Genomic DNA, 23707 nt, shown 5'->3' with positions numbered 1-23707 from the left:
CTTAACAGCCAAGAGTTAAGACAGGGATAAAACCACCATACCAGGGTCAGGGTGCAGACAATAAAGGGAATGAAGCTAGAACAGGCTTAAGCCAAGAGGACCAAAGCCTGGGGAAAGATTAAGGCCAAGAACCCAGACAACAGACTGAGCCTTGCCAGGGCAGGGGCCTGGCAGGCTGACCATAGTACAAGAGGAAGCAGCCCAGTCCAGGATTAAAGATCCACCAGTCTAAGGTATAAGATAGAGTTATGACAGCCATGTTGGGCCCAGAAGCCCAGACAGCAGAAAGTCGCAGTGGGGAGGCCAAAGCCAAGCAGGCTTGAGCTGAGAGGGCTAAAGCCTGGAAAGGGCTGAAGCCCAGTACTGATGAAAGACAGACCACAGCCAGGGGCCCAGGGAGAAGAAAGCCTTGTCAGGGCCAGGGGCCTATCAGGCTGGATAGGTTAGTTGATTAAAATACAGGGTTATCATGCCTAATGGACAATTTAGAGTAATGTCAGCAAGGCATAGGTGTGGCTGTAGGGGCAGAGGAGGCCACGACTAACCCTTAAGGCAACTGGTGCCCTTGGAGCATGGATGGAGCTATTAGGACCACACTTAATACTTAAGAGGCAAGACTGAGACCAACTGAGTCTGGGAGGGACCCACTGTTCAAAAAACAGAAGAGGGATCACTCTAGAACTCCAGGGCATCCTCCCTTTTTGTAATCGAATTCTTCCATCAAAAGCATGGCAGGAGAGAAAACAGACAGGGTAACCTCAGAGGCCAAAGCAGGTCAGAATCCATGTGGCCTCCAGGGGGCATCACAGTCTCTCCAGGGGGCAGTCCTGTTATACCATAACATAGACAAGGTCACACAAAACTATCTGGCCTTAAAATCTAATGTTGTCAATAACATTACGTTAGGGTGACAATAATTTGGATCTTGAGGAGCACTGAGTGTGCAGCTGAATGAAGGCTTTTTTCTGTGTCTCAGCAAAAGCTGCTGGTCACAAGGCAGGATGATATATTAAGACTACCCTTACAAATGCTTAGGCAAGCAGTTTTCATAGTGTTAGAGCCTATTGTGTAAGGAGAACAAGATGCATCCCACCAGCTATCGTCAGGAGATAAAGCAGAAGCAAGACCTTGGAGATGGTGCTGAGATCAGCAAAGAACCAGGATGAACCAGCAAGTGACTGAAAGAAGTGGTCAAAGTCTTACGCATGTGCTCTTAGCAGAGGCATGTAAATGAATGAAATGCACAGGCAATTCCATGCTAATGAAGTAAACAGTAAACAGAGGTGGAGCTTGAAATGGGAGGAGAAATGAATGGAACAGAAGGAGAGACAGAGGTGGAACAAATGTTAATATGTATGAACCAAGGTGTATAAAATGTAAAAGGAACTATTGTTCAGTGCTGCTCCCCGTGTTCACGGGCTGGGTGTCTGTGAGGGAGCTTGCCCGAAGCTGTCTCCATTGTAAATAAAGCTGTTGTGAGCAATGTGTGTAAGTAACGTTTGCTCCCTGCTTACTCTTGTTAATGAGTAATAGGATCCATGAGCAATTGGATCATCATCTCCCTAGTCACTGGGCACCACATGGAGTCGGGATCTAACACATTACCCCCAAATATTTAACATAAGCTTGCAGTCAGACAGGAAACATAGAGTGTATCTTATTGCTTGTGTTTTGTCTGAATAAGCATTTGCCAAAACAACAGTGAACAAATTATCAAAAGGAAACATTAGCCGGAGCTGGATCCCAGTGAAATCACTAGATACACTGTTTGTTTTTCTTTAAACTGTTTCTTCATAAAAAGAATTTAAGGTTTTGGTCTGGTTGCAGAATACTTCACCTATAAGTTGGCACTAAATTTGTGTACATGATGAATATTTTAAGTCAAAAACTGTTCACAAATAGTTTCTTAAAACATGAGCCTTGGAAATGAATGACTAAACCTGCTTAGTTTTCTTTGTAAGGCTAAGAAGAAAGAAATCAGTCAATGAATAAGGAGCTATTACTTCTTCCATCTGTAATATAATGAAATCAAGTGCCAGCTTTATATTCTTCAGTTTACTATGTATTGATTTCTGTATGTACGGGTATAGACATTACACACTGAGCTGTTTCAAAAGGGCAGCAGCTGTTACACTAACTGCTATTTGTGGACAAACCAGGAATAGGGGTGGCTACAGGGGGTGTGGTGGTATGATTGCAGCCCCCTCAATTCCTCCTGCACTTCTGCCATCCACCAGAACTGAGGATCTAATTACACTGGAAAAAGCTGCCCACCTCCTCTTCCGAAGGGCGAGCAGCCAGAAGTGCCTGCCAAGTAAGCTGAGAGCCCAGTCCTGCTGGAGCTAATTTGTAGGGCTGTGCAAAGCTTCAAGTGCTGATTCAATTCTGAAGAGATTTGTCCCAATTCGGCAGCCGAATCACTGAACGCAAATTGAATCAGGAGACCAATAAAAAGGCCTGAATTGATTTGAAGCCTCCAAATTGATTTGGAAAAGATTCAGAGGTTTGGTAATTCAGGCACTCCCTGCTCACTGCCGCAAGGAGCTGGACCCAGGCTCCAGGATGGTAAGTAGGGGGTGGGTAGGAAGGAGCTGCAGGTCGAGTTGTCACCTCTCCTTAGGATCAGGTGTTCTCTTAGAGCTCCTCTACCATGACTTTGATGTAAAAGGAGGATTAAAGATAGCAATGATCCTAGGAGACAAGTTGGCTGTTGCTGACTCAGGGTTATTGGCTCCTCTTCACAGGGCTCCACCATCCCCTTACCCTGCCCTATCCACTCCAGGTGTCCTGCACTTACAAGTTACCAGTATTCTTCTCTGGGGCTCCAGCTCCCCAGTTACTTAGTCTTGGTTATCTGGATTCTCCTCTTCACCCTGGCCACTTCCCCACTCTTCTCTGCATGGGTCCCAAGCTGGCCATCCCAGTTTGAATCCCACCCACGGCTCTCAGGGCTGGGTCTGGGGATTCCTCCCTGACTTACTTTAATACCTTCTTTGCTGTCCTTGTCTTCTAAGTTCCCACAGTGGTTCACTGCACCCTCCAGGCTGAGACTCACTGACACAGACGTCGCCGATGCTTCTTCTCCCCCAACTTCCATAGGTAAATGGGCTGCTGGGGCTCTTCCTTGAGCCCCAGAGTCAATCCCTCTCTTTCATCATCTCTCCCTCTTCTCTCCACCTCCTCTTCAGGTTTTCTTTCTCGGGATTGACACCAACTGCCTTGTTGGTGTCCTTTAAATTCCCCACATCCCCCAGCTAGGTTCCTCACAGGTGCTTGTGATTCACTGCTTTTCCTGCACCTCCAGTTTTAGGGTCGATTGCCACTCTAGCTGATGGTGTGGCATTTCTCCTGCTCAGGTTTGCCGCACTCCCCTCCCTCATCCGAGATTATCTAATGTTTCTTTTTGTCTCTCTACCTTCACCCTGTTACAAGACCAAGAGCTTTATAAGCATTTGACTAAAGTAGTTTTAAAATATAGGATAAGAAAAGGCCCTCTCTGCTAGGACTAGAATACTTTACAGGTTTGAAGTAACCTGTACTGTTTCCTTAACAAGTTTACTGGAGTAACCAGCAAAATGAAAACCTTTACCCCTTGGGGATGCTTCTGGGAAATTTTTCCATTTTCAGGTTTTGCAGCTTGCAGCTGGTAAAAACATCTTCCTCGGCATCTAACCTATGCAACAGTTTAGTCTCTTGGCAACCATTCTATTCATTTCTCATAATATAACAATTAAATGATTGTGCTTTAAAAAGCAGAACAGCGTTATCTGTACTGGTGCATTATGTATAAAATAATCATAATGGTGAACTTAATACAAACTACTTTCAATCACTGCTACTCATCTAACAAATCTGTGTTAACAGTTATTTAGGTTTAGAAATATAGAGAGATTTTTGTTCTCTATAAGATAACTAAACATGGAAGTTGAAGGGAATTGTTCTGAATAAAGGGAACAGTTGAATTTAATCTTTGTCTTTAAGGGGACTTTTACCCATGCTTCATGCAGGGGGCAGAACTTTAATTAGAGTGTCTCTGAGAGTCTCTCTAATTAAAATGCTACAGTGTTTTGTGTATCAGTGTCCCTGTGCTTAAAAATGGTGGTGGGAGCACTTGAACTAATACCTTGTTCAAGCTTTACTTCAAGAGCCCCTGCCACCATTTTTAAATGCAGGATGCTAATACACAAGATGTGGGAGGCTGCTGGAGCATGGTAATTACCGCACTCCAACAGATTTCATAGACATGCAATTAATCATGTCTGTTCCAACACACTACAATTAGAGCACATCAGAGCAGCCTCTATGCTAGTATACAGGCACCTTAAGTGAGCAATCTAAGGGCTCCTCTACATGTACAGATAAAGGCACAAAGGGGTCTGATGTGCAATCCTGGGTTCCTCCTACACTGGCAAGAAGCAATATCCCAGTGTCTGGAAGTTCCCTCAGCTGAAGGGCTCCTAGCCATTTGGGCAGCTCTGGCCTGTGGAGATGCATGGGATGTGGTCTGCCAGCCACAGAAGTGCATGAGCCAACTGTGGCTGGGAGATCACAGCTGCTGCAATCTCCCAACTGTAGGAGTGCATAGAGTGCTGTCCCCCAGCTCAGGGCTGTGTTTTGTCCCACGTGGCTGGGATCCCTCTGACAGTTAAGAGCTCCCAGGCTCAGGGATGCACCAAGCTGGGAGTTGGGGTCAGCTGATGGTGCTCCTAGCCACAGGAGCCCCTGGACATATGTTCAAATAATGGCATGATAGAAAGCAGCTACAAAGTTATTCCACATATTTTGTGTAAAAAACATTTATAGCTTATTCCTCTTTTTATCACACCATTAATTAATTGAACACGTGGTCCTATGACCACTTAAGACATGATTAACTGGTTAATCACATCTTAAGTGTAACGTGTAGATGAGGCGTAGTTCTTTTAAAGAGAATTGAAAATGCTTTGTTATTCCATGTTCTCCATTCACAATTTTCAACTAGATTTTAAACAAGAGTAGTGGTCTTCTAGCTATGAAACAGAAATACCTCCATGTAATTTTTGGAGGGGAAAAAAAAAAATCAATGCAATGGACAGTGATTATTCCTGATTCAAGTTCCAAAAGTCCCAAATCCAAATGTTATTTGTTTAAAATAGTCTACAAATAATTACATTTACATAGAAAGATTACTATATTAATTTAAAAATACAGAGAAGCTGAATACACAAGAAGCAGAGACTACTGGAATGCACTAATTAGCATGCTCCAGCAGACTCGATTAATTGAGTCTGCTCCAATGCTCCATGATTATGGTACATCAGAGCAGTGTCCCCACATGTCTACAGGCACCTGAAAGGAATAAAAGCTGATAAGTTAGACATATTGAAAAAACTAGTAACTATCTTGGTAGGTATTCAGTAAATATCCTTACCACCACCACAGAATCAGAGTAGCATTATAATAATTTATGAATAACGTTATTTGACAGTGTGAAATCCAGATAGGCATAAACTATGTGGTATATGATGATACTAGAGGATGTATTTTGAACCATGAACTATTGTGTACTAGGAGCATAGTTCTGGAACACAGTACCCATCCAGGTGACCTCTGAGTTCAGATGAGCTCAGATTACTTACTTGAGCAGATATTTTTCATTTTGAGAAAGGACCATAGAATTTGGTTGGTCCTAATCAAAACTCTAGAGTTGAAGGTCCAAAGTGATCATCATTCATCGCTGAAGAGAGGGGGGAGGGGGAAAAGAGTCGCTGCTACATGATGTTTTTTGAAATAACAGGGAGGGACAGAAAAAGGATAATATAAGAAGGACCTCTGCAGGGCAAACATGGAGACAAGGAGGAGGAGATACTGGGAGGGATGTTAATTTATAACTAAATTAATTCATGGAAATTACCATATATCTAGGCTGGACTCAGAATAGTTCCTGAAGTCAAATCTAAACATATCTTAGTCAAACTTGGATTCCAGTCGTTCTTCAGCTGTTACAGTATGGGCTCAGTGTGGGCTAATTATTCTTTCTCCACTGGGTTTTCCCCCCCAAACTGAGCATCATGCTCCTTCAGGCAGGCTGTTACTTGTACATGTGCTGGCTCCATTGTGTTACCTCCCGCATCTGACTTCTATTGAGATGAAATTGTAGGTAACATTTATGTATCAGCAGTTCACTATAAATTGCATCTTTTTAAAGAAATATTAAGTACCCTTTCTTGCACTTCTTTGAAGTGGTTAAAATTATTGTGTTGCTGTGGAATGGGTTACTGAGAATATATTGAAGTATCTTAACTGCTGTGCGCTGTTTTTTGAAAGCATGAATTCATCAGTCTTAAGAATCAATTTTATTTTGCATAAGCAGAACTCTCCAGTTCACACAAAAGGAAACAATAACTGATGAAGAGAGGCTTCATTCAGAGTTCAGAATGAACTAACTGTCATTTCATTTTTTAATCATTTCAATAACTCAACAGGCAAATGTCAAAAGTTTCCGAAGCTTAATTGAGCTAAGCTTATTTGAATTTTTCTTAGTCTGGGAACTGGCCTGTACCTCATGTGTATGAGATTCTACCAGCTCTGTGGTACATATCAATTCATAAATATGACAAGTATTTGCAGAATATTGGTACTTCCTTTTCTGATATTGGTCAAATTCAGAAAATTAGAAAAAAGCCAAACAATAATTAACTAAACATCCCTGAATTAGAATAACTGGGGGCTTGGTTCAGTCTTGGAAGCTTCAAATGAGATATTCTGTCTGAATTGATTCATCTCTTCAATTAAAAAATCTGGTCAACTAAAAAAGTGAAATGTAGTACATAAATGTTACCTGCAAAGGAAGAAGTGAGGCACACTGAATTGACCTTTTCTCCTGTAGTCCTTGAACCCATAAATGAGGACATAAGAATTCAGTCCTTGTTTCTTATGCCCTGCAGAAGGATAACTGGAGAGTGATTACAACTGGAGAACAGTCCCCAGGATTAAAAGCTTAATTACCACTTCTTTAAGATGGGAAGAAAAGGCTTTTCCTCTAAACTATCCAGATTCTATTGTAAATTGTGAAATGTAAAAACAAACGTTCTTCATCACAGAACTGGAGTTTTGTCATAGCCATGATGGTCCAGAAACTAGATAACATTCTTGCAGAATAGGCAGTCCCAAAGAGTGACATGTACACAGTGAGAAGCAGCCACCAGCCTCTGGTTCCCAACTAGACCAAGACAGGTGGATCTGGGCTGAAAACAGGTGCCTCTGCAGCCTCCACGGACTCTAAGTGACACGTTGCATTCCAGATATCCTTTTCAAAGCAGCTGGAGAGCAAGGGCCACATGCATAGCTGTGAGTGAGCTCTTTTATGAGCTGCCAGCTTGCCTGGCCTGAGCCGGGTGTTGGGGGGGGGGAGATCAGAACACCCCACTTCTCAAGCCAGGCAAAGCACAGCCTGCAGCTTGCTGCTGTTGGCTTCCTCTTTCCTTCCCCTTTCCTGCCTTCCCTCGCCCCCTCACCTGATAGCCCCAGAGCTAGGAGGGGAGAGGGGCAGGACTGGGGAGCAGGGCAGCTCCTTAGCTCACTGCACCTCCCCCCTACTCTGACCCAACAGGCAAATGTTTGTTGGATCTAAGAGGGTACAATCTAACTCATGGTGCTTTCTGTAAAGCACCATGAGTTAGTGTGGGCCTGAACATCTGTCAGCACCCACAGTCTACTTTCAAATTTTTCTCTAGTGTTGAAGCACATGACAGCATCACCTTAAGAGTTATAGCCCTCAAGTGAATTCTGAAGTACTTCATAATTTGGTCACATTCACCCTAGGCCCATGCATTTAGGTCTGCAAGGAAAGTGAAACTGGATTCAGCATTATATCAGAAATGTGTTGTAACTAGTGTCTTTACTGCCCTGTACAACATCAATGACCTGACTCCAAGGGAATCAGAATAGAAAAGAAAGTGTGTGTGTGTGTGTGTGTGTGTGTGTGTGTGTGAGTGAGAGAGAGAGAGAGAGAGAGAGGAGAGGAGAGGAGCTGGTGAGTGAAGAAAGCAGGCTAGGCAGCATCACAGGAAATTCCTCTTCCTTTTGAAAAAGTATATGGAAAAGTTTATGAAAAAGGGAAATGATTTCCCCTTAACATTTGAAAAACAGCCATTATTTGAAAAGTATTAAGAATGTGCATTTAAACCTTAAAATTTAAGGTGATTATGGTTACCAAGGTATAGAAGGCAGGGTAGGGTAGCACCTTAAGGATTAACTTATTACTTAGCTACATGAACAGAAAAAAAACCTACAAAACATCCAAGAACCAAATCAGAATCGGGGTCCTTACCCCATTGTGACAGACACTATACAAATACACAAGATGGCACTACCTTATCCTCTCAAATTTGACATTTCCAAAATGCAGAGTGTATTACTGGCTGTCTCTGAATAAGTAGTATTTTATTTCAAAATATCTCAATTGTTCTTTGAACGGCAATTATGTGCAATCCTGTCAAATTTAGAGGCTGAATTTAAAAAGTAAAGTAGGAAATGAAGGGATTTTAGGTACAAAAATGCCACAGAGCTTGCTATAAAGGTGCTATCAGTGCTTCCAGAACATTTTCCAGATATTCTCCAACTCCCCTGGTGTTTGCAAAGCTTTTGTGCAAAATACAATTCTGCTAGGATTTAATGACATCCTAACATTGGGTTTTCACCCAAGATAACAGTTTAATTTGGTTGCCTGTAACCTGAGAATCCATTTACACAATTGTCAGGGAAACTGAAGTTACACATATAGTATTAGATTTCAATTTAAATCTACAGGACAGAAAACACCTTTTTGCTTTCTGGCTATATCATTTCAATGCAATTATTCACATCTGTTTGTTTGGAAAGCTCAGACAGGCAGTAAAATTTACCTCATTCCATGTTTCTTAAATAAAGGCCACAAGTACTATATTTCCCTCACTATCCCACACCCATCAAGGTGAAAGCTTTTATTTTAGCTTTCTAGCAGGTGAAGATAGGAGCCTGTAGGGATCTTGTCACCGCAGTCAATGCTAAATCACTGTGCTGAAGCAGTGAGGTAAGATGTAATTTACAACTGAAAATCAACAAGGACTTGATTTTCAGTCAGGAAGGTGCACAAACTCAATCCAGTGTAGCCCCCATACATGCCACTCTATCTGTTGCTGCATGTTCTCATAAATAAATTGTCAGTCTATTGCAAAAGGTGAACAGTGATGTGCATGAGGCTGTCTGGGAGAACCCTGGCCTTCTCTTTGCATGAGGTCTGTTAGAAGTACATTTATCCTTCTGCTTTATACTTTCCGTTGAGCTTGATCTTTTAAATTATTAAGAGCATAAATAACTCCTCTTTTATAATCCTGTCAAAGGTGACTGTCAATCCTTTATAAATTCATTTTGTGAGCTCCCAGCTGTTGATTAAATAAGTGAATGCCCTTACACCTTAAACTATATACTTTAAACAAGTCAGTAGCTAAAACTCAGACTTATCTAATTATGTAAGTGAATATCAGTAGATGTCAGCACTATTCAACCTTCCAGAGTATTTCATCCTCCTTTTCCTTCTGTATGCTAATATAATAGAAACCCAAAGATTTATATTCTCTGCATCCAGGTAGCACTTAGCAGATCCTACCCTAGGGAAACTTTTGGGACAAACTCTGTTCTCTGTCATCCCTCTGTAAATAAAAGTAATGCTACAGATTTCAATTATGTTATTCTAGATTTACTTTAGAATCACGGAGTAGAATTTGTCACGTGTTTACAATCTATATGCAGCAGAAATGTACAGTACCAAAACCTTATCATCATTCATATTAATGGCCTTCTAGCAAATTCATACAAGCTAGCTGCTCCAACTTTTGTGGTCAGAAACTCAGGCTTTTCAAATCCAGATTTTATTGCCTTAAATTTTGCCAACCTTTACAAGTGCTGGACCAAGAATTTTTGCTCTTTACTTCCTAAAAGAAGGGATAAGAAGTAGCCATTACTGTTATGTAGATAGCCATGCATTAAATTTGTAATTAAAATGATTAACGAGCTGGATCTTTTTAAGGGGAGGAGAATGTTTTGGTGAAGCTAGTGATGGAAAGACCTGATGGACAATGGAGGTGTGCAATCAAAATACAAAGCTTTTCTTTTTAAAATGAATTGGAAGAACTAGGTTTCAACCGGATTTTTTTCCTTTTTTATTGAAAGACACAAATAAACATTTTGATGGATCTGGTCTGGCAACTGGTGCATAGACTTAGGTTAGGTACAGACATTACACTTATACTGGTATAAGCACTTGGAAACCAGTCTAAACTGTAAAGACACAGAAGTTCAGTGCATATAGACTGGTTTAAAAATAGACGAATCCAGTTTAAGATAGACCAGGATGGATGTAGTATACAACGTATACGGTTTTAGTTAATTACTCTAGGGAACTTCTGTACCAGTTCCCCTACTGACTCAAGTTAGGTCACAGTCCACTGGTATCCCAGGTGCCTTCACAGCTCCTTGTTCCACACCCCCAGTCCCACCCTCACCCTGCCCCCCCCCTCCCCTACCACATGAAGGTGTGCTGGAACTCAGATTACACTCAGCTGCTCTGGCTGATCTCCTAGCCAGCCCTGCCCCCAGGATGTCACAGAACCAAGCCAGAAAAGCTTCTTTCCCCAGGCCTGCATCCTTCCTGCACCTCGCAGCTGGGCCTGGCAGTGGGGGGAAGAGAGGGGGAAGGAAAGGCCCAAACTGCACAGGCTTTCCCAGCTGTGCTGGTTTGGGTCTGGGGCAGCCAGGCCCATTTGTCAGGAGCCTCCATTCCCTTCCTCCCTCCACCCACTGCCCAGCCTAGCTGACAAGAGCAAGTAGGACCCGGGGCTAAGAGATGCATGGTTGTCATCTGGGCTGGGCAGTAAGGGGGTAGGGATAAGGAAGCCCCCACTGTGCAACCCTCCCACCCAGCTGTGCTGGATCATGTCTGGGGTGAGCCTCTGATCCTCTCCCCAGCTGACAGCCAGTGGCTGGTGGGGGAGAGGGGCTATACTGGTCAATAAGGGATGGCCAGCTGCTTGGCTAGGCTTGGAATTTTTCAGCATCCTGCTGGGAGCCACATGGGAGTGCCCCCCAATCTGCTGGCTTCAGCCAATTCAGGCAGTCTGCATATCCCTGCCCACTGAAGGGCAAATTTCTGTTCTGTTTGCTCTTGACCTAACCTAATGCACTTAGAGTAAAGTGTGACACTCAGGCAGAAGTGATCTCAGGCTTTTTGAACTTCTGTACCTGGTCTTAGAATCCCAGAATGCCTAATTTCTAATCGAACCCTGGGGTGTTTAGACTGCATATTTAGGAAATGTGAAACATGCATAAGCACTAGATTTATACTATGTAACTTAGATAACAGTAGCAGTGAAGAATCAATTCCAGCACCAGCTGGCCACTCAGGTAACTAGCTAAATGCCTATAAGCCCATACTGAAGATTCTGGAGCCATGTCTTCATTGTTATTAATGTACTAGCCAATTGCCCATCAAGAATGATGTAGGGGTGGGCACATAGCCACCCCACACTGTCGCCTCCCAGAAGAAGGGAGGACAGAAGCTTGCTCCTCCATCCCCCTTCACCAATACCCCACACCACTGCCACCTCCAATGCCACTGGCCTCACCTGCCCCCAGCCCTGCTCCTCACAGGTGGCAGAGCTTAGCCATGATGTGGGGGATGGAGTGTGGGGCTGAGGCCAGTACTGCTGGACTCACCCCCCAACACACACACTCTGTCTCCACTGTCATGGCGGTGCTGCATTGCCTCTGAGGAGGGCTGGGGGGGGAGAGGGCAGGCCAGCAGCAGTGCCCTGCCATTATGGTGGCTCTCTGCACTCTGATTAGTTGTTTCACTAACCAATCAGAGTGCTCCAAGACCATTACAAACACACAGACAGATGGTCTAAGCCCTTTATTATATAAGAATTCTTATTATTAATACCTAAACCAGAAGCTAGCTCTGGTACACCATCCATGGTGTGGTTGTAGACCAATTTCTTCCATGTCCCTCATGTCCACCTCTAATTTTCCATATCTGTAAAAATTCAGAGAATAATACTATGCACAACATGAAAGAATGTCTGCAAAGTGTCTCTGCCTTCAGGTGGTCTTACTAACACCCTTCATATGGTTAAGGTGGCCTCTTAACCCATATCCACCTCTCACTGGTGGTCCCTCACTCAAGGAACCTTCACCTACCTAGGTCTGGCCCCACTCTCCATCCAGTTGTGGTGCCAGGCCCTCTGCAGCACTGGCCTACACCTCACTGTGGGCACCTTCATCCTTTAGTCCCTCCTGGGCCCTGGCCCTCCACCTGAGCTGGAGCCCTGACCTGGCTCTGGCTCCCTCAGCCAGCCTTTTCCCCTGAAGTCACATGAGACTTAACTGGCACCACCTGCTCGCCTCTCAACTGGCAGGCTACTTTAACCAGGGCCAGCTTCACCTGCCACATGGGCCTTGCTCTATCCTGCTGGCTGGGCCTTAAAGTGGCAGGCACAACCGGTGCACTGCCACATTGCTGCCTTACATTCAAGAGTATTTCTTCAAAAAGAAGATAATACCTTTATTATTAGGCAACAAAGTAAGACTCAAGAGATTTGGGAAAATTTTTGCTCTACCACAAACTTTTTGTGCTACTTTGGGCAAGTCATACCTTCTGTGATGCACATCTCCCATCCACAAACTAAGATAATATTTAAAGTAACTACATAGGGTATTTTACTGATGCTTAATTCATTTGTACATCAAAGCACTCAAACAGTACAATAATGGAGACCATATAACAACCTCCATAGAAAGAACTGCTGACATTTATAAGGGATTTGGTCTTTTCAAAGAACACTCTTGCATTCTGCCATTACTATGAGTCACCTTTGGAAAATAGGAGTAGGCCAAGTATCAAAACATTCTAAGTGTTTGTTTTCAAGCCCTTCTGCAATTTATGCCAGTATAAAATAATGACTGTAGTCAGTAATAAAGTGCATCTCTACTTAGTACTATACTAATTGCATAACATAAGAACCGAAACCAAATTTATAGTCTGCCAAGCTGTTATCATCCCTACCCTTTTGAATAGGTGTGAAACTTAGGCAACTTATCAAAAACACCTGAAAGCCTTGGAATGGTACTATCTTCAATATCTTCAAAAAATCCTCCCTATTAAGTGCAAGGACAGAAGAATGAATACTAGCAATCTAGTTCAAACAAACACTATCAGCATTGAAAACATGTTTATATGGTACCAGCTCTGTTGGACAGGACATGTCATAAGGCTGCCTGACAACTGGTTCCCAAAACAGGTCCTATACTGCCAACTGGCCAATAGTTACCACTCTAGAAGCCGGGTAAAAGAAGAGATTTAAGGAAATCTTGAAAGCCAGTCTGAAGAAATGCAATATTAATATCAATACCTGGACTATTTGAGCCCAGCCCCAATGACACAGTGAAGTAGAACAAGGCATTGACCATTTTGAGCAAATTCACCTCAGTATGGAGGCAAATGAGTGAAAGCCAAAGGTAAAGAGCTGTGATGACTCTGAAACTCATGCTAAGCTTGAACCTACTCACAAAAGTTAAAATACAGAATAATAATGCTAACTGCATATTGCAAGAAGATGCGAGTTCATGGCTAGGCAATCTGAAAAGGAATAATGAAATATCTTTTCCAGCTTGTCTTGCTATATTCAGCATAATTTCAGGCAGACTCTTAGTTGTCTGGTGTGTAACCATATGAAATGTCTATCCTTGACTAATTAGTATGGTAAATATTTCTTTTGCGACTAACTCATGTTTATGTGCAGGAAGAGATATTCTCTATATGTAATAGATGTCTCCTCCTGATTTGGTCCGTTTTTCCTGGCTGTTAATCAGTTTCTTGATATGTTCCAAACTGGATAACCTCTTGTTACTGAAGAAGGTAACTCATTCAAACTAGAAATTTCTCATAACCAATAATAAGCAGGTTTTTCCTGTCAATTACTGCTTGGGACTCTCTCTTGATTTACACAACTAAAAGAATGCTTTAAAGATGCTAAACTAAGGGTATAAAAAGGCAGTAAAAAAGGAAAAAAGTGCATGTGCTTCAAGAGTGAGAAGTCTCTCTGACACCAGTTGCTGATGTGCCCAACTTACCTGAGAAGTTGAAGAGAAAGAAACTGCCTCTTCGCCGCCTGTTTGGTGAGAAAGCATCACGTTATAGCTAATTACTGGACTTTGATTTGGTTTGGGCTCACTTGACTTGATTTTAAAAAATTGTAGTAAATAAAGCCTTTCTGTCACTCATTGAATGAGGTGTCATGTCAATCCCTGGGCTAGTCCGGAATCCTAGGTTTTTATTTGCTAACAGCTGTAAGCCAACATCACCAGATTCACTTCCTTCCTTATAAAACTGTATACCATATCTGCAGTCAGACATGAAGATCTTGGATTAACAGATCTTGGATTAGCCTCTTCAGTCATCTACAGACACACCAATGACTTTCCTATCATAGATTTATAGATCGTTAGGGGCTGGAAGGAATCTTGTAGATCATCGGGTCCAGTCCCTCTGCACTAGGCAGGAAAAGGCAACCGGAGGACTGTCATCCCCATATTGAGGGACTGCTGCAGACAGATGACACTAATTGCAACCCTTAAAAACCTTTTAAAATGCATGACAACAAACTCAAAGTGTTGACAACAAAACTGGATAATTTACTAATATATGTCTCACTAATGCCACCATATAGAAAACTGCAAACATCTCTGTCCTTAGCTACTCTGCAAGCTCATTTGCAGCTGAATATATATTATGATCCCTAAGTCCTTTTCCACATCGGTGCATTTCAGGAAATAATCCTATACCTTGACACGATGCCCTAACAATTTTCATATCAAAATGTATGATCTTGCATTTCTCTATTTTAAAATTCATTTTATTCAAATAAACCCACCTAAATGAGGGATCTAGCTCAATCCATGCAACTGATATGTCCCTATCATTTCCTATTCCACTGCTATTTAAAATCATCTTCAAATTTTACCAGCATTGGTGGTTTTTTGGTAAATAATAGTAAAAGATAATGAACAGAATCATCCAAGAACAAATCCCTGTAGGACCCAACTGGAATTATCCCCAGTGAATGATTAATCACTATTTACAATTATTTTTAAGATCTATCATTAACCATTTTTAAATGCATTTACTACTTACTGTATTGATTTTGTGTAGTGTAAATTTATTTGTCAAAAGGTCATACTAATTTTAAAGATATCTATGTATATCATGTCAGTACAGTTACCTCTGTCAGCCAAACTTGTAATTTCACCAAAAAAATTATAATGGCTTTGTAAGACAAGATGTATTTTTCATTAAAGCAGACTGACTGGCATTAATTATGCTGTCAGCTTTTAATTCTTCCTGAGTGTTGTCTCTCCACAGTTTCTTTTCCTGGGCGTTCTTAAGCAAACTGGGTCATTCAATTTACCCTTTTTAAATAGAAGCACAACATTAGCTTCTTTTTAGTCCTCTAACATTTCTACAGCTTTCCAACATTTGTTACATAGCGGTATTAATGGCACAGAATCAGTGCTTTTAAAATGTTTGGATGCAAACTATACAGGTTCAGCAGATTGTAAAATGTTTATCAGTTGCTCTTGAATATCCTTCCAATTAATTTTGGGATAGAAAGTGTTTCATTCTCACTGTAAACTGAAATAACATGCGCCTTCTTTTAAAATAGAAAACAAATACCTGGTTCCACATAGCCTAGAAATTGTGACCTGGCAAGCATGGGGAGAGGAGGAAGGCAGTCCTCTCATGTTTTAGCTCCAATAACTGAGGAGTCTGGTTAGTTGTCCAAGAAGCGTTAAGTTTAGGTTTTGGACACCCCTTACTCAAAAGGTCTTTGAATCTCCTTCCATTTCTCTGACATACCAGTATAGTGCTCAAACCACCAGGCCACAGGTTAGGTATTAAGCAAGCCCTTCTATGACCCAAATCTTGTAACTTCTCTCTGGGAAGCCAAGAGACATGTGGGGCCAGGAAGCTAAAGGGTAGAGTGGCTTAATAAAATGGATTCTAGAGAAGAGCAGGTCCTAGGGTCTAATCTGGACTTTTGCTCCCAATGGGGCAAAAATTTCCCCGCTGCTTCCCTTCTATGCTTATCAAATGAAAAGGCATAATGTCTCAGCATCAAGAGGAGTAATGGAGAGGGCATTAGATGATACTTAACCTGATATTGGACGATACCTGACCTGCTGCACAGCGGTTAGAGTACTGAGTTGGGAAATTAGAGGAACACAGGTTCAAAATCCCACTCAATGAGGGGAACTAGAACCTGCATCTAGGCTGGCTACACTAACTAACTGTTGAGGCTAAACCATGGGAGGGTCCTCCTCCCCTTCCCTCTTGGCCACTTCAATTTCATGATTTATGATCACCCAGCATACATGCCTATAGTGCAGCACACTGAACATGCTCTGTGGCCTCCATGCACCTATACTACATGGGGAATAAGATCATAAAGTGTGTAGATCAATGGTGGTGAGAGAAAATATTGTTTACGGGGGCTGGAGGTGGAGGGGTGGTGTAGGCCCATCCCTCCCTCCTGCAAGGCCATTGTGGTACTGGCACATGGCAGGGGTTCTGGGCACAGTACTGTGGTGGTGGGGCATAGCAGTGGTGCTGGAGCAGTGGAGCCGTGTTTGGGAGGGGAGGGAAGCTAAGCCCTGTTAACCCCAGCCTTCTGCCGCCAATGGTACAGATGTATCAAAAGTGGCAGTTCTGCAACTGGAAAACTGTCATTTGGGTGTTTAAGGTGAAATAGGCTCCGGCCTTTATGAAAACTCCTATTTTGTCTTCATCATTGACAACTTTAGCATTTCAGTCTTGTTCCAGAGCACTACTAATTGGTAGGATATCTTTTGTTCCCAATATATTTTTAAATATTCCTTCTTATTGACTCCAGCCTATTAATCCACATATAACATAATTTACATGTTTTGCTTCCCTTACTAGTTGTCTGTATATTATAATTGCTAATTTATAATTACTGTTATCAACCTTTCTTTTCTCCCTCCATGCAAAACTCAACAGCTGCAATGGTGCAATGATATTTCAAAATTAAAAGAAAGTATTATAAGTATGACAGTCGCAACCTACACTGAACTTAACACAAAATGTGTGAGAGTTTAAAAGCAATAGTGAAATGTTGTAATAAACTATTGATTATTATGAAGCTACATAGATCTATAGAGTAGAAGAGAAACTGAGGTGGAGAAGGGAGAAAGGAACCTAAATTGAAGCCCAAATTCAAAATATAACTATTCTACAATTTTTTTGCACTTGTATTTTTCCGCTCCTGAAATTTGTAGCATACTTCTAATCACAGCTCGATTCCATAATAGCCACCAATTTAGAGAAAGAGCAGACACATCTGAAGCATACAGGGAAAATGGTTTGCTTGCTCATTCAGCAGCAATTCAATTGCATTAACAAACTCTTTCATTCACTCCAGTTCACCTACAAAGTTTTAACACCAGACATGTTTGATTCTCCTCAGGAACTGATGCACAAAATCACCAGACTAAAGACAACCAGGGGTGAGCTGTTCTGATATGTGTTATTAGGGAAACCATTTCCCCTGTCTCTGTATTCAGAATAGACTGCTTCTTTTAAATGGGACCCTCCATAACTGTGATGGGAAAAGTGATAGCATCAGGAGGAACAGTGACCCAAAATTACTGGGAAGTAGGAGAGAAGAGTGAAGCCTAACAAAATTACAAATCTATCTGTGGCTGAATTGCAGGTGTGAACCTTATACTGTCTAACCAAACACTCTGGGCTGCTGCTAAATGTTGAGTATTCTGTTGCTTTCTCCAATTTTTTTTCCCTGTAAAGAAGGCAAAGAAAAATACCGAGCAAATGTTTCTTCCCCTTTTTGTATTAACAGAGACAGCTAACAAAAACTCTAATTTAAAGTGTCTTTCTTCACTACATTTTCTCTGGAAGACAAGCAGAGTAAAATAAAAGAGTTAATTGAAATGTTCTCTTACCTATGTCCTCAGAAATGATCAGTAATTGTTTTTTAGAGTAATGTTACCAAGGACTTCCATGTGAACACCCTTTTCCTTGAATCTGATGTTATCTTTGTTCAGCTGTTTGAATGTCTAAGTCAAATGAATGTAAGGAAACAGCATGAGATTGAGAAATGGTAGAGGATAGAAATGAAGATCTGCCTCCATTTCTTTTTGCTATAAAAGACCATTATTATCATCACAGACTGAGTAGGATACGCAAATTCTTTTTCTTTTTAATTTCTTTGCATAAATAAAAAGTTCTACACATGATAACATTGAAGAACCAAGGATTATTTTCTGCCAGAGATGCCTTAAAAAAGAAGGCAATTATTAAATATGGAGAAAGTAACTAATTGCAACAAGAAAACCATTCCTGTTGGAGTCACTATATAAATGCTTCATTTTCAATTACTCAAGCTTAAGTACTTGCTGAATCAGTGCCTAGGGAGCTGAAAATTGTCTTAATAAAAGTGATATCCACTGATTAAGAAAGTCCTGATTCAAAGTTCATTTACCAACACAACCCACCTCTATTTCAGAGACTGTTTGGTTAGGACCAGATGCTACACAGGAGTAACATGGGTAAGAACCACTGAACACAGGTAAGGGCCACTGAACTCATCCTGCATTCAAGAGTTTATGAACCTGGATCATTAATGTCTGACTTGAAAATGGCAGCCAACAGGAACCCCACACTTCTTTTGCCAGCTGTGAATACAGCTACAAATGCTATGTTCAGTTGCATGCAGAAAACTGATCAATGTGTAATACAAACATGGTATTTGTTCAAGATGCAAATCCTTCACCCAAAAGCCAAATGCACGCACAATTTCATTGCTTCACTCAACATTTTATTCTTATCTCACATTTTTTCTGAAAACAAAAAGGTAGTTTCCAGAGGTAGAAGACTATGATTTTCAGAAAGAATTAGTCAAAAAGAACAGCAGCAGATTTGCACAGATGTCACAGTTGTAATGTAATTAGTATATTTTGCTCTCTCTCTCTCTCTCTCTCTCCCTCTTCTCCCTGCATATTTGTTTCCATCTGATTATTTGAAAAGATTTTAGTGTACTTTATCTTAAAATTGAAGAATGGCCTTTTTAGGCAGCTTTTAAAAAAAAATAAAAATGAATGTGGTTTCTCAATTAGGGCCACATTATTGCAAGACAGTTTGAAGCCTTTTTTGTAGAATAGAGCACTGTTTTAAAAATGAAAGGCATAGGGATCAACATAGAACTGCTTTAAACCTGAACATCAGTCTAGAGCTGTATTCTGTAACATTCTTATAGCAAGTCCATGCAGATGGATAATTAGCTGATGATTTTTCATGACCACTGCTTTAGTGGCTTACTTGTCATGGACTTCATTGAACTATTTATGTGCGTTCCAATACTAGAGAGCTTTGTGTTCCTCTTTTACATCTTAAAAACAGCTCTCATTCCCACAAGTGTTATTAGGATACCTAGAGTGGATTATAGGTTTCCTAACTAGAAAGGAGATGATCTAGGATTATATAACAATACTGTAATGGTCATGCCTCCTCATTATTAGTATATTTTAGCAACCCAAGCAACTGGCCTCCATGGCTTTTTGCCAATGGACCTGCAAATGGCATCAAAACTAATGCTTTTAGGTATCTGTCGGCCTTGCCACCCCCAACCCATGGTTTTACCATGTTATCAAGAATGGCATTGAATGCATGCAAAAATAAATGAAACTACTTGGAAGAGGGCATATCTTGGAATGCAGAATGCTTCTACATTTTACTTCCTATGCTTTGCAAGAGCCCCTTGCAAATGTATTCTCAGAATCACTTCTCAATCATTATCTGTTCCTTCTTTCAGCTTAACTCAGTGACCAATTCTGTAAGTTCATCTGCTGTGCCTATCTGTGAGCCATATACTATAGTTTGTATGAATTTTATCCTCTTCAACATCCAGGAAGGAGGCATATGTAGTTCTTCCTCAAGACAAATTCACTCAGAAAAGTGAGAAAAGTAAAACCAAGGTTGAATAAACTGGTCTTTTCATTTTAGCTCTAGCTTTTAAGGGTAACAGTGTGATGTTTCTACTGCCCAGAGGGAAGATCCACAATAAAGTATTTCCTCCACCGAGCAGTGTAGAAAGTAACAACAGGCGGCAGCATCAGTTCAAAGAGAGCATCACTTCATTTAAAATACCCCAGCAAAAGCAGCAGAGGGATTTTCATACATGCCCATTACTAAGAACAGATTGTGATTTTATGAGTGGGCAGAGCAAAATAAACCTTTCCTGCCCACATGGCCTGCTTAAAGGTAACCACAGTGGTGTAACAAGCAGAGTTGGTGCCCAAGGCAAACACCACAGGGGAGTGAAGTGGGGTTGGCATGCAGTTCTGAGAGCAGGGCCAGAGAAGCATGGGTTTCCAGAGTGGAGAGGGGCATGTGCTGGTTCTGAGTGATGGTGGAGGGAAACAGTTTTAACCAAGCTGGGAACTCCTATGTAGTCTCAGCTGAGCCGCTGCTACTGCCATATGCTGTGCCAAGCCAAGGGGGGGCTCTTAAAGCAACAGCAACTGGGGATTCTTCTGCAGTTCTGGCCTGGTATGCTGCCAAGGTGTGAACTCTGCAGGGGTGAGAGTGATTCTGGCACCCGTCCTAACTTTGCATCTGGGGCAGATGCCTCTCTCACCAATCACATTTACAATCCCTGTGTTCCCTTTGTTTCAGCCTCAGAGAAACCTCTTAGAAAGAGGGGGCCAGTTGTGGGACCTCACAGTAGCAGGATAGAATAACTGCCCCAGTATTCATAAACTGAACAGACAGAAACTAGGTTTAAAGTGAAAGTAACCAGTAGATGACTACTAGGGCTGTGCTAAGCTTCGGTAGCTGATTCGATTCAGAGAAGATTCGGCCTGATTCAGTGGCTGAATCTCCGAATCCGAATCAAACTGGGAGACGCATTAAAAGGTCCAAATCAAATCAGAAGCCTCCAAATTGATTCAGAGATTCGGAAGGCTTGCAGCAAACAGAAAATAAGAAAAGGGAGCAGGATAGGGTGATCTTCCATGTATGGAAAAGGCTGACAGGGCCGAGAAAGACTGCTCTGATGTTGATGTCTGTAGCTGGCCAGTGACTGTGATCTTTCTCTGAGTTCCCTTCCAGTCGCAGTGTTCTGGGGGAGGGACATAGAACCAACGTATCAAGCTGTGTCTGAAGTGACCTGTGCCTTTTGTGAGCTGTGTCTCCCTTCGAGCAGCAGCATCTGAAAGACTCTGGCTTCCGAGGTAGTCTCTTGCTAGCTAGTCTCTCTTCTTGTAATTTGTAGCCAATTCTTTCCTACTTACCCTTGCCTACACTCCTAGTCTTCCCCCAAATTCCTATTTATTCTTGTGAGTCTGTCTTGATTCTTTCCTCCCACAAAAAGAAATCTGTGTTTTCCCTGACAGTGTATCATCACTGTGCAGGAAAGCACAACATGTATTGCACACACATACACACAAAGATTTTGCAGCACACTAAACATTATGAAGGGTGCTGGAAAGGCAGCTGCCAGGTCTTCTGGCAGAGGAGGGAGAAGGGGCAGAGGGAGAGCTGCAAGTTCCCCCTGCCCCAAACATTGATGCACCCTCCTTCCTGGCAGCAATGAGTTTTCTGCTGCTAGTGAGAGCAAGGTAGCAGTGCCTGCACCTGCACCACCACCACTAACCAACAGCAGCATGACATTCTCCACCTCAATTTCAGCTCCCAGCATAAGCCTTCCAGTGCCAGAAGAGGAGCTGGATTTGGAAGAGGAGCTGAGAGCCACAGCAAAGGAAATTGTGGGGAGGGAGGGGGAATCTGAGTTTGTGCTCCACACCCTTCAAAGCTCCCCTAGAGGCAGGTCTCCTTCTCTGGAAGGCATTTTGGAAGACATTGTGGGGGCAGGTGGCTCAGCGCCTCCTGTTGTGCCTCTGCCTGGTGAGGGGGATAAGACAGGATCCCCTGCCCTCAGCCCAGAAGTAGGTGGGTAATGTAGTGTGGGATCATTTTGAGGTGGCAGATGATCCCAGGTATGCTACCTGCCAACACTGCCAAAGGCAGATAAGCTGGAACAAGGACATGAAACACTTCTCCACCACGGCAATACTGCTTCATCTCAGGAGGCAGCACCCACTTGCTCTTGTTCCTCCTCAGCCGGGCACCAGTGGGAGCATGCCCAAAAAGAAGTCATCCCTCTCACTCCAAAGCCCCCATCCCCAAGAAGCACAGGCTAGCCACCCTGGACCAGTGGGAAAAAGGCAGAGGAAAAGGGGGCACTTTCCCAAGGTGAGCAAGGTCACCCAGAGCATTCAGGGAGTACTTGAGGGAAGCGCTGTGAAAGGCAGGTTCACAGGTAGCCTTACACTTCACCTCAGACATCTGGAGCAGCTGGGGTGGAGATCACGCCTACTCTCCCTCACAGGGCACTGGAGCAATCAGTCAGGGCATCAGTGGCCTTTTGTTCAAGTGAAGGTGATAGACGAGTCCCACATAGCAACTGAGATCATGGGGGCCATGAACTGCATGGTGTAGGGGTGGCTCACTGGCAAGGTGTGCTCCCCCACGGATTCATGGTTACCGACAATAGGGCCAATATGGTGAAGGCGGTGCATGATACCAACTTTGTTGGCATCCGCTGTGTGGCACACAAGTTCCACCTCATAGTCAGGGATGCCTTAGAGCAGTACAGGGCTTCTGGTAATGATGGTATCACTACCAGCCAGCTCATTTTGAAATGCAGGAAAGTGGTGGGCTACTTTCACTGCAGCATTAAGGGGGGCAAGATTCTATGGGAGAAACAGGCAGAGCTGAGCATCCTACAGCACAAAATCATGCAGGATGTGGAGACTTGGTAGAACTCCACAAACCTGATGCTGGAAAGGTTCATTGAACAACAGAAGGTCATCCATGAGATGGCTTTGGTTGGGAGACTGGGATCAGCGGCCCCCTAAACAAAACAGAGTGGGATACCATCTCCCAGATCTTGGTGGTCCTCAAGCTGTTCTTTGAGGCTACTGAGCACCTCAGCACTGGTGATGTCCTCCTTAGCCAGGTGATTCCTGTAGTGAGGGAACTGGAAAACCAAATGGAGAATTTCCAGGGGATCAGTGTTCCTGGCTGGAGCAAACTCCATGTGCAGATGGAGTGAGTGCCACCCTCCTCACTCATCACCTATTTTCTTTTCTTTTTGCTTTCAGAACACTGAGGTGCACTTTCACAGAAACCCCTGCACCACTCTGCTTGAAACCTAGCAGAGACAGAAGAGCTATAAGGGCAGGGAGAAAACAATGCAGCTACAGAGTGAAAAGGAAGTGGTAAGCAGAAGGAAGTTGTAATACCTTCTCCAGTTTATTCTTACCAGGCGTGGCAGCTATATCAATAGCAATACCGGCACATACCCCCAAATGCACTGGGCAGGCTACAGAGCTTTGCTTAGTGAAGACCATATGGAGTGTTCAGTTACCTCAAAGTGAATCTACAAAACTTCCCAGAACACATATACCCCTTCCCTTAAACTGCAAAGAATAATTAAGAAGTGCGATAAAGATTGTGCATTAATATCCATGGGAGTGAAGGACTTCAAAGACTTGCTCTTATCATACTGTGATTGTGAATTTTAGATACCAGAGATAC

The sequence above is a fragment of the Crocodylus siamensis genome, chromosome 3 (assembly GCF_052110815.1).
Source record: "Crocodylus siamensis isolate JL-2025a chromosome 3, ASM5211081v1, whole genome shotgun sequence".
In the NCBI taxonomy this organism is placed as follows: Eukaryota; Metazoa; Chordata; order Crocodylia; family Crocodylidae; genus Crocodylus; species Crocodylus siamensis.
Note: the sequence above shows the minus strand (reverse complement) of the source record.